Source organism: Monodelphis domestica, chromosome 1 (assembly GCF_027887165.1).
Source record: "Monodelphis domestica isolate mMonDom1 chromosome 1, mMonDom1.pri, whole genome shotgun sequence".
In the NCBI taxonomy this organism is placed as follows: Eukaryota; Metazoa; Chordata; class Mammalia; order Didelphimorphia; family Didelphidae; genus Monodelphis; species Monodelphis domestica.
Window position 1 is genome coordinate 317,254,219 of NC_077227.1, and position 10,059 is coordinate 317,264,277.

At 40.1% G+C, this 10,059-nt stretch overlaps 1 long non-coding RNA gene across 1 annotated transcript in view; it reads right to left on the minus strand.

Moving 5' to 3' along the window:
- The window catches only part of LOC107648888 (uncharacterized), a 9,739-nt gene extending 40 nt beyond the window's left edge, over window positions 1–9,699 (minus strand). The window contains exons 1-3 of the long non-coding RNA XR_457596.2: window positions 9,493–9,699; window positions 5,004–5,165; window positions 1–324 (exon numbers count right to left, since the gene is read on the minus strand). The exon at window positions 1–324 is cut by the window's left edge and continues 40 nt beyond it. This is a non-coding gene — a long non-coding RNA (uncharacterized LOC107648888). The remainder of the gene's footprint in view (window positions 325–5,003; window positions 5,166–9,492) is intronic.
- Window positions 9,700–10,059: the final 360 nt, after the last annotated feature.

A 10,059-nucleotide genomic window follows, 5' to 3' on the forward strand; every position in this document is an offset into this window, starting at 1 on the left:
GCATAACAAATTGGGATCAGTCACCTTCCTCAGCTTTGGCACTGGACCCTGCATACAGGGGGAGAAAGACTTTTATGGAGCACAAGAGCTATCCATCAGTCAGTCATCTCTCACTCTCCCCATGAGACTGGCCCAACTTCTTTTTCAATCATCCATTTCTTTGATGACATTCATCACACTGCTTCTTCTGCATAATTCCTTTTTTTACAATGTATTATAGACAGTTTGTGTCCACCATGCACTTCTTCACTGCCCTTTAGATGACACACAATTTTAATTCTTCAGAGACTGCAGCATTCTGTCACTTGAAGCCATACAAGAAGACTGGAAAAATAAAAGATGTTCCTTTGTTTATTTAAAAAAAAAAAAAAGATAGTAACCCATGGAACAGATGATGATGATGATGATGATAACTTGCAGTTCTAAAGTATTTTAAGGATGGCAAAGCATGTTCCTCACTAATAATCTTGTAAATACAAATAATGTAATAATTGTTATCTCCAACTCACTGATGAAAAAAACGTGAGGTCTTAAAGGTTAAATGACTTGCCCAAGGTCAGAATGAACAAGTGTCAGAGCTAGAATATGAACTGAATTGTCTTGATTCTAAGCCCAGCCTTTTTATTTATTTATTCATTTATTTATTTATTTGTTTGTTCATTCATTCATTTTGTTTGTTTGCAGCCTTTCTAACAAACACCTTTTTTTAAGGTTTATCTTCTCTTCCTGGGTTGATATTCTTGAGTTTCCTTCTCCTCCTCCTAACTACAAGAGAAAGTTTTTGATCTTGCCCCACTCTTTAATACCAAAGCAACTGGGCGTTTTTAAGAAGCCCATGTGTCAAATAAGAAGCCCTCCTAAGGACTGGGGCACCTCCCAGATTTCCATCTCTGACCACCTATCTATGCCCTTGATGGTTTACCACATTTTGAATTTCCTCCCCTTCCTCCCTTCCTTTAATTGTTCTGTCAACCTGTTTGGGATCTCATCTCCCTCGCTCATTACAGCCTTCAGAGGGAGGGCAGCCTCCCCACTGCGGGCGAAGAGCAGATCATGTCCCTCATTTAGACCCAACACATCTTTCCACAGCCCACTAATTGCATGGCAGCTCAGGCTCATTTGTCTTCCCAGATCGTTAAAATTCATCACCACACTCCCCAGCTCCCGCCTGCCCTCGTCCAGGCCAGCTGCACACATTATCCAGGCCTTCCATTCCCGAAGGTTCCGAATGGAGACCTGACCTCTACACCTGAGCACCTGCTGGGGTCTCTGTCTCTGTCATATTAAAAGAGGGCACAGAAGGACGAGAACCATCAAAAGGGCCCCACTGCCCCCCATTAAATATTGATTTTAAAAATAGAAGAGGAGAGAGGGAAACCTATGCAAATTGTTTATTGATCATCTCTGGGAACGGCTGAGATAATGAGAGAGTGCCAGAGAAAGAAGGCTGGGAATTTTTATCTTTATTTATTCTACTTTCTTCTCCCCTGAGCTATGCCCCATTGCTGATAGCTAAAGCTAATGGGGTCCACAGGTTCAGCCTTGGGCTGGCATGCTAGCTGCTAGCTTCCAGATCAGAGAAATACCCCATTTCTGCCGCCCACAGGGGAATCTATTTATTCATGAGAAAAGGTGGAAATATTGGGATAGATCCCATTGCATCCTAGCCCAGTGCTCACCAAGAAATTGGGGAAGACATTGCTGCTAAGTAGCTATTAGGAGATTTTTCACCAAATCATCTGGCACCAAATGGATCATCACAGAATTTTGGTATCTTAAAATCTGAGAATCTGTGTTTCTTCTATGTCTGAGTATGCTCAATTCACCTTTGAGGGTCCTCTGGAGCATGTCTAGATTGCCTAACATGGAGACCTCTTCTTCTCCTACCACGTAGGTCATGATAGCCTCATTTCGTTGGTTGTCTATATCTTTAAAACTGGAAAGACTAAGCTGTTCACTCTCCTGCTTCTTGGTTTGGGGCATCTCGTATCTTCTGTGTCTGGATCATGAAGATTCTAGCTAACCCACAGCAAGGACTCCATAAAGCAGAAGGGCTTTCTTCTACATCCTCTTTTACCCTAGTTGTGAAAAATGGGTTTGGAGGTGTTTGTTTCTACTATGCTTGTTCTCAGTTTCAGATGCTGAAAGTGATCCCCCAAGATAAGAAAAGAGAATCATGGAGCCCTTGAAGACAGGATTACAGATAGGGGGGCCCAGGCTGGCATGGAAGCCCTGAGAAGGCTGGTGTCTGGGACTCTGAGCTTGAGGGGAGAGTGTGGGATTTTGGAACCGAGACTACATTCTATAGAAACCAAGGAAAGCTATGGACCTAAGCTGCCTCCCCTCCCCAGAGACTGAGAGGGTGCTGACAGCAAGGATTCCTTGTGTTGGGGGCAGAGTATGTTTGTAATTTGTGATTATACCTTCTAAAGTAAATATTTCTGCATAAAATCTATTAATCTATTATTGGCGAAATGGAGCTAGGGTAGAGAGAACCACCCTCTACATTTAGGACAGCACCATCAGTTGGGGCTGGAGTCATTTTCAGAGTCTAGACACACCCCAAACCCCTTTTAAGGATATCTGAGAAACCTGGTTAGAGAAGGAAGAAGGATAAAATCTTACCTCCCTGGCTTTCTAGACTAAGTTGTCTGTCATACTTAGAATCATAGAATCTTGGTATCTTAAAATCAAAACATTTTTTCTATCAAAATCATGGGACTAGCATGATAGAATCTAGAATTTTGGCATTTTAGTATCATAGATTCATACTTATACTTCAATATGTCAAATGCCACCTCCTGTAAGATGCCTTCCATGTAGAAAAGCATATGGGATTCTTTCTAGAGTCTTTTTCTCCCTTCAGAAACCTCTTTCTGAAGAGATTCTGGAACCTTATATTTTCTCGCTGGAAGCTGAATGTCAAAATACCAAAATCTCTTCTCTCCCAAGTTCTCTACCCTTCTATGCATAGAAGCATTTAATAATCAATCTCCGTCAATGAGGAGACCCCTAAGCCCTGGGTTACACTAATATCTGTAGTTATTGCTCCCCCAAGAGAATATAAGCATCATGAAGATGAGGACTATTTACTTTTTTCTTTTGTATCTCTACAACTTGGTGTTTGTGCCTGGTATAAAATAAGTGTGTAATAAATGTTTGTTAATTTATTGATTACTTGATTGGTTTCACCCTTGTAGCAGACTGCAACCCAACTCAAGCAGACTACAGACCCTTTACAATTAAGTTGTAAATTGATAGTTTACTAGAACTGGCAATTAGATGGTACAGTAGATAGAGTGCCTTGAGTCATAAGCATTCATTCTTCCTGAGTTCATATCTGACCTCAGATACTAGCTGTGGGATCCTGGGGAAAAAAATCTCATAACCCTGTTTGCCTCAGTTTCTTTATCTGTAAAATGGCAAACCACTCCAGCATCTTTCCCAAAAAATTATCCAAAGGGGCCACAAAGAGTTAGAGGCAATGAAAATATTCATCAACCTGCAAGCCACCTAGAAATGAGTCTTTCCAAATTAACTAGCCCATCCCCAGGCCTCTTCTGGGAACTTTTTCAGTTTGTTAGGACCTGCAAGAATCTGTACTTCTCAAAAAGGATCCCATCTCGTGAGGTCTTAGGCTTCCCCAATTTGAATAAATTTAATAGAGCATCAGTTTCTACTGGAGTCAACCCAGAGAATCTTTGCCCTCAGCCTCAGGGTTGCCACTGCTTTCTAAACCTGCCATGTTCATTATACTTCCAACTGGAGGCTCTGAGCCTATTGGATATAGCTGGCCCCTGAGGCTACTCAACATTCTGATTTCAGAGATCTGCTGCCTGGATCTGTAATTAATTTCCCCCTCATCCTGAGCTATGACTATATCTTGGTGCCTAGTTCCTGCTCCTACTTCCCTCTTTTCCCATCTCACCATTGCCTCCAGCATATGCTAAACCACAAGAATGTATTTTCCAGTGCTGATTCACAAGGGAAAAGAGAATAAACAAGGTTTAGAACAATGGGCCAGGAGAAGGCAATTAGAAGTATGGATGAATCTACTTGATGTTATATTTGCTTGTCCATAAACTCCTTGTGATATCCTAGGAAGTTATAGAGCCATGGCCTCATGTGATTTCCTCTTGACCTCTGGTTTTCTTGGAGCCCCAATCAAGCATGGTGTAGTCCATCCCCTCAACATTTCCATGTTATTTTGGTGAAAGCAGCATTCTGATATTGCCCAGAGTGATATTCTTCAACCATCCTCTCATAGAATCCAAGACTCTCAGACTTAGATGAGCAGGGGACTGTAAGGAGGAATCCCCCTTATAATATCACTGTTACTTGATTATCCATCTAAAAATTTCCAGTGATGAGAACCTCATTATCTCTCAAAAAAATTCATTCTACTCCTGGATTCCCCATAATTGTTCAGAGACCAGGTAGGTGGCATAGTGGATAAAGAGCCAGGGCTAGAGTTAGAAAAACCCATTTTCATAAGTTCGAATCTTGCCACAGACACTTCCTACCTGTATGACCCTGGTTAAGTCACTTAATTCTGTAGGTCTCAGTCTTGTTATCCATAAAATGAAATGGCAAGCCACTCCACTATCTTTGCCAAGAAAACCCAAAATGTTCCCCAACTGAGAAATGGTCAAAGTATATGAATAAGCAATTCTCAGAGGAAGAATTTAAAACTAACCATACACATATGAAAAAATGCCCCAAAATCATTATTGATTAGGTAAATGCAAAATTAAACAGTCCCTAAATACCACCTTGCACCTACCAGATTGGCTAACATGACCAAAATGGAAAATGATAAATGTTGGAGGGGCTGTGGGAAAACTGGGACACTAATACACTGCTGGTAGAACTGTGAACTGATATAATTATTCTAGATAGCAATATGGAACTAGGCTCAAAGGGCCAAAAAACTACACATACCCTAATGCAGCAATACTAGGTCTGTATCCCAAAGAGATCAGAGATAAGGGGAAAAGACCTACCTGTACCAAAATATTTTTAGCAGTTCTTTTTGTAGTGGCAAATAACTGGAAACTGAGGGGTTGTCCATCACTTGAGGATTCAATAAACAAGTGGTGGTAAATGATTGTAAGATAATTCTATTGACTCATAAGGAATAATGAACAAGATGAGTTCAGAAAAACCTGGAAAGACTTATATGAATTAATACAAAGTTAAGTGAGCAGAGCTAAGAAAATAATGTATATAGTAACAAATATCACATGATGATCAGCTGTGAAAGACTAAACCATTATCAGCAAAGCAAGCCTCCAAGATAACCAATGTAAAGATTAAAATTTAGGGGAGATGGGGAGACTGAGGCAGGTAGAAATTAGTTTCTCTCTGCAAGAAGTATTATATTTTTTAGAGGTTTATTAAAGGTTAAAGATTAAAGAATATACAAGTAAGAAACATGTGCCTAGGCCAGAGGCCTAGACAAAATAACCTCACATCACGCAAGAGACGCTCCTGCTGCAAAACGGAAGTCCAAAAGACCCAAGAGAGACCCAAAAGCCTTTGAATCAGCTTAAATACCTTCTCAATCTCAGCCCAGGTGAGATTACAAGGCATTCTGGGGAAGTGGAGCAAAGGCTTGTGGGGATTGTAGTCCTGTATTCAAGTCTATTTTTTACACCAACCACAAGTAACTCATGAAAAAAATGCTATCCATAGCCAAAGAAGATACTATTGGAATTTGAGTACAGATCAAAACATACCATCTTCCGCTACATATCCTTCATGAAATTTCTATTGTATGTGTGATCTGTGTCTTCTATCATGACATAAGCAATATGGAAATAGGTATTACATGAAATTATGGATCTAACCTATATTGGACTATATTATCCTCCAGGAGAAAGGGGGAGAGTAGAGAAGAAAATCTAAGTTTTAAAATGTCAAAAAGCAATTGTCAAAAATTATTTCTACACATAATTGAAAAATAAAACATTAAAAAATAAATTTAAAAATTATTTTCTACACGTAACTTAAAAAAAGAAAAGAAAAACATTAAAAAAGAAAACCACAAATGAGGTCACAAAGAGTCAAACATGACTATAAAATGACAACAACAAATTGTTAGGAATTTTTCCTTATTGAAATGTGCATTTGAGGCTTTGACCAATTGCTCTTGATTCTAAATTCTACCCTCTGAGGCCAAAAAGAACACATTTTATCAGTCCTCAAACAGGATGACTTTTCAAATACAATCATCATTCTCCATCCAATGTCACACCCCACCCAAACCTTCCCTCCTCAAATCTGAATACTCATTCTACTTTTGGACAGCTCCAATTGTTGGGAAGTTTGTTTTGTAATCATTAGAAAAAAATAGACCTGATCCTTTTACCCTAGCCCCAGTGAAAAGAAAACAAGGAAATGCAAGTAGTACAGACAAGGCTCTCATCACCTCAAAACTGAAAATAATTCAACCAGAAACCCAAGTCAACCTGCAAAATTTACACACACACACACACACACACACACACACACACACACACATACACGCACACACACACCATTCTTTTCCTGGTCGTGTTCAATATAGGACTAACTTCCATTACCAATTTCAGGACAAGACCAAAGAAAGAGAATCCCAGAGTATCAGTGCTGGAAGGATCTTTATAACAAAAGACACAGTGTCACAGCTAGAAATAACCCCATAATCATGAAACATAAATGTTAGTGCTAAAGGGAACCTTAGAACATAGAACATAAATTATCACTGCTAGAAAGGCCTTTGCTGTTATTCAGTCATTTCAGTCATATCTAACTCTCCATGACCCCATTCGGAGTTTTCTTGGCAAAGCTACCAGAGTAATTTGCCATTTTCTTCTCCACCTCATTTGACAGATGAAGAAACTGAGGTCAATAGGATTACGTGAGTTGCCTAGAGTTACACAGCTAGTAAGTGTCTAAGGCTAGATTTGAATTCAGAAGATGAGCCTTTTGGACTTTTTTTTTTAATATTTAATTTTTAAAAACCTGGCATTTTGAAAATTAGACTTACAAACTGGATAGTTCTTGATATTTGCAACTGTGTTACTTATTATCCAGGAAAAATAGGATTTATGAAGTTTGTAATAATGTGCTGAAAAGGTTTTGCCCTAAGGATTTATATACAGTATTTTATAAACAAGTATTCATTTTGCTTGCAACTGACCATTGTGGCCACAATGGAAATTTGTACAAAAATACTCAAGCACAGTTCTCTGGAAATGTACATCCTACTCATTCTATCTTTTACAGCAGCTTTCTTTCAATGAATATAATTGTCAAGATGATGATCACTGTACAGTTAGGGATCTCCAAGTCAGAAAGTTGAGCTAAAGGGTTCTCAGATTGTGACCACAAAGACAAATAATGATGAGGCAGCCCACCTGTGATCGTTGTGGCTATCCCTCTCTTTGGTAACTGAGAAGACATCTACAATAGGGGCAATAAGGCTTAAAAGAAAGGTGCTTCCACTAAAGCAGAGACCCATTGTAGTTCATAGAACCTGAAGAATCTTGATGTATGTCATTGTCAGGTAGATAATTAAGAAGACAGTGAGGACCCATTCATTCTGCCTCTTAGTCTAGTGTTCTAACCATTGTGACACCTAAGAAGGAGCTTTAGAGAATATTTAGTCCAACCATTTCTGGTAAAGGAAATGAAACCAAGAAAAGAGAAATGACTCCTATAGCATTACCTAACATCTGAATTAGTGACAGGACCAAGACTAAAACTCAGGTCTACAGACTCCTACCCCAGGGCTCTTTCCTCTATGACCTGGTCTTTCCCAAAGAATGAAAAAATGGCCAAACTCATTTCTGTATAGGACTAGGAACTCCTTGGAAAGGAAGAAAACCAGCATCTGGAGTAAATCGATATGGTTTCTAATATTTCATTTCCTTGGAAATATAACAAGAATGAGGCTGTTGATAGAGCCCACAATCAGGGTCCTCCACTAAACCAACTTCCTCTGGAACCAGACTGAAAACAGGTTAGCATTAAGAGAAAAGAATGTGTGTGTGTGTGTGAAAGATTTGCTTCTTCTTCTTCTTCTTTTTTTTTTTTGGTTAACATAGCTCATGCTTAATAACTATTATTCTAAGCTGTCTTAAAGAGCTGACCAAATGACTAAAAGTGCCTAAACTCAGTCAAATGAAACAATAAAATCAATTCTTAGGAAAACATAAAATAATGAAAGACCAAAATAGTGTAGCTTTCAAAATAACTCCTCTTTTGAGAAAGCAAATGCTTTCTGAGTTCTTTGGTAAATGGAGTCTCTTTTGAATTTGAACTTAGAAATTGAGTGGAAGATGCTGTTAGAAGCAGTGAATAAGAGAAAATCATGGGAAGATCTGTATAAATTCACACAAAATAAAATAAGCAGAAGTGAAGAAGAAAACAATGTACTGAAGGGAATAATGTTAGTAGGGGGAAAAATAACAATAAAAGAACCCAAGCGGACTGCTGTAAAATAATAATGACAAAGCTTGGCCACAAAGAACTGTGGGAAGGCATCCCTTCACTCCTTCTCCATAGAAATATGGGGACCTATGGGTATGGAATCTTTATTTGATTGATGTATTGGTTGGTTTTGCTGAACTGGCTTTTTTTTTTTTTAGTCTTTGTTCCAAGGGATGCCTCTTTGGCAAAGGGAGGTACATTGGGAAATGTAGGTGATATAAAAATAAAAGATATCAATAATGTTTAATTGATGTGTAATGTGGCCACTCTAGCCCCCACTGCCAGAAGGATCTTGGCATGCTCCAAAGACCTCATTATGGATGCATGTAGTAAAGGGAAGTAAAATTTTATGTATTGGAAAAAAGAAATTGAATGCCAAAAGTTGGTCAAGATGGGAAACTAATAGCAAGAGATTTTTGAGCCATGTTGAGACAAGACCTAGAGCAGCCAATACTCCAGACTTAGTCTACCAATATACTAAGACTCTCCTAGAAAGGGATCAGTGGATTTGGCTTGGAGTTGTAATGACTGGAGATAGGAATCAAAAGAGGTAATTTATGTAAAGTGCCTAGTAAAATAAAGGGTACAGAAACTATCAACTACTATTGTTATTTCTGTTGTTATTATTAGATCTATCCCGAACTGAAAAGAATGTCTGGGAATGTGGACTAAGGGCTAACTCCCCGACTCCCGCAGCAACCAAGCCTCCAAGGGGGAGAGGGGAGGAAGAAGGGGAGAGGTGAAAGGAGGGAGGGGAGGGGAGGAGGGGTGCAAATCCTTCACTTCATGCTGGGGCCACAGCAGCTGCAATCTATCAGCACTTTCCCAGCTTCCCCTGAGGCAAATCGGAGATTCTCTCCTTCCACCTTGGAACAGAATCCCAAAGTCGGGGACCATTCCCTGAAGACCAGTGACCAAAAAAAGATCACATCTATATACAGACATGCATAAATGCACCCCGTGGACTTAGGTGTTTCCATGGCCCCCCGAAATAGAGGCAAGTGACTGCAGACTCACTGGGTCGTCTTCAGCAAGTTATTCAGTTCTCTGGGTCTCTCCTTCTTCATCTGGAAAAAATGGGGAGGGGGCGGAGGAGAATTGGACTAAATAGGGTCTAAGGTCCCTTCTAGCTTTAAGTCGTGCCAAGCCGTGCCAGACCATGCCAGGCTGTCCCCTAAACACGTTCACACATCCACTTGCACACACAACACCGAGGGCTCTGTTTCTCCACCAGGGAAAGTGCTGCCCTCCCCCTTCACACAACTGTATTTAATTATGAATTTATGCAAACAGAAGATTTCAGAGTACTCAGCTCTGTTCTGACAGCCTCTGGCCCCGGGCTCTTTGAAGCCCACAACTGGCAGGCAGAGAGGGGGTGGGGACGCACCCAGCGCCATTCCCCCATTTACTGGTGGCTGGAAGCATGTTCCAGCTTGTCTGGGCCTGCCCCTTCCATTGGGACTTTTCCTCCCTGTCTTGTTCTGCCAACCCTCAGTTCATTTGGAAGCCGCTTTTAAGACAATGGCTGATTATTTATCCAAAGGAACAGACATGGCGCAGAGCTTGGCTCCAGGCTGTTCTCTC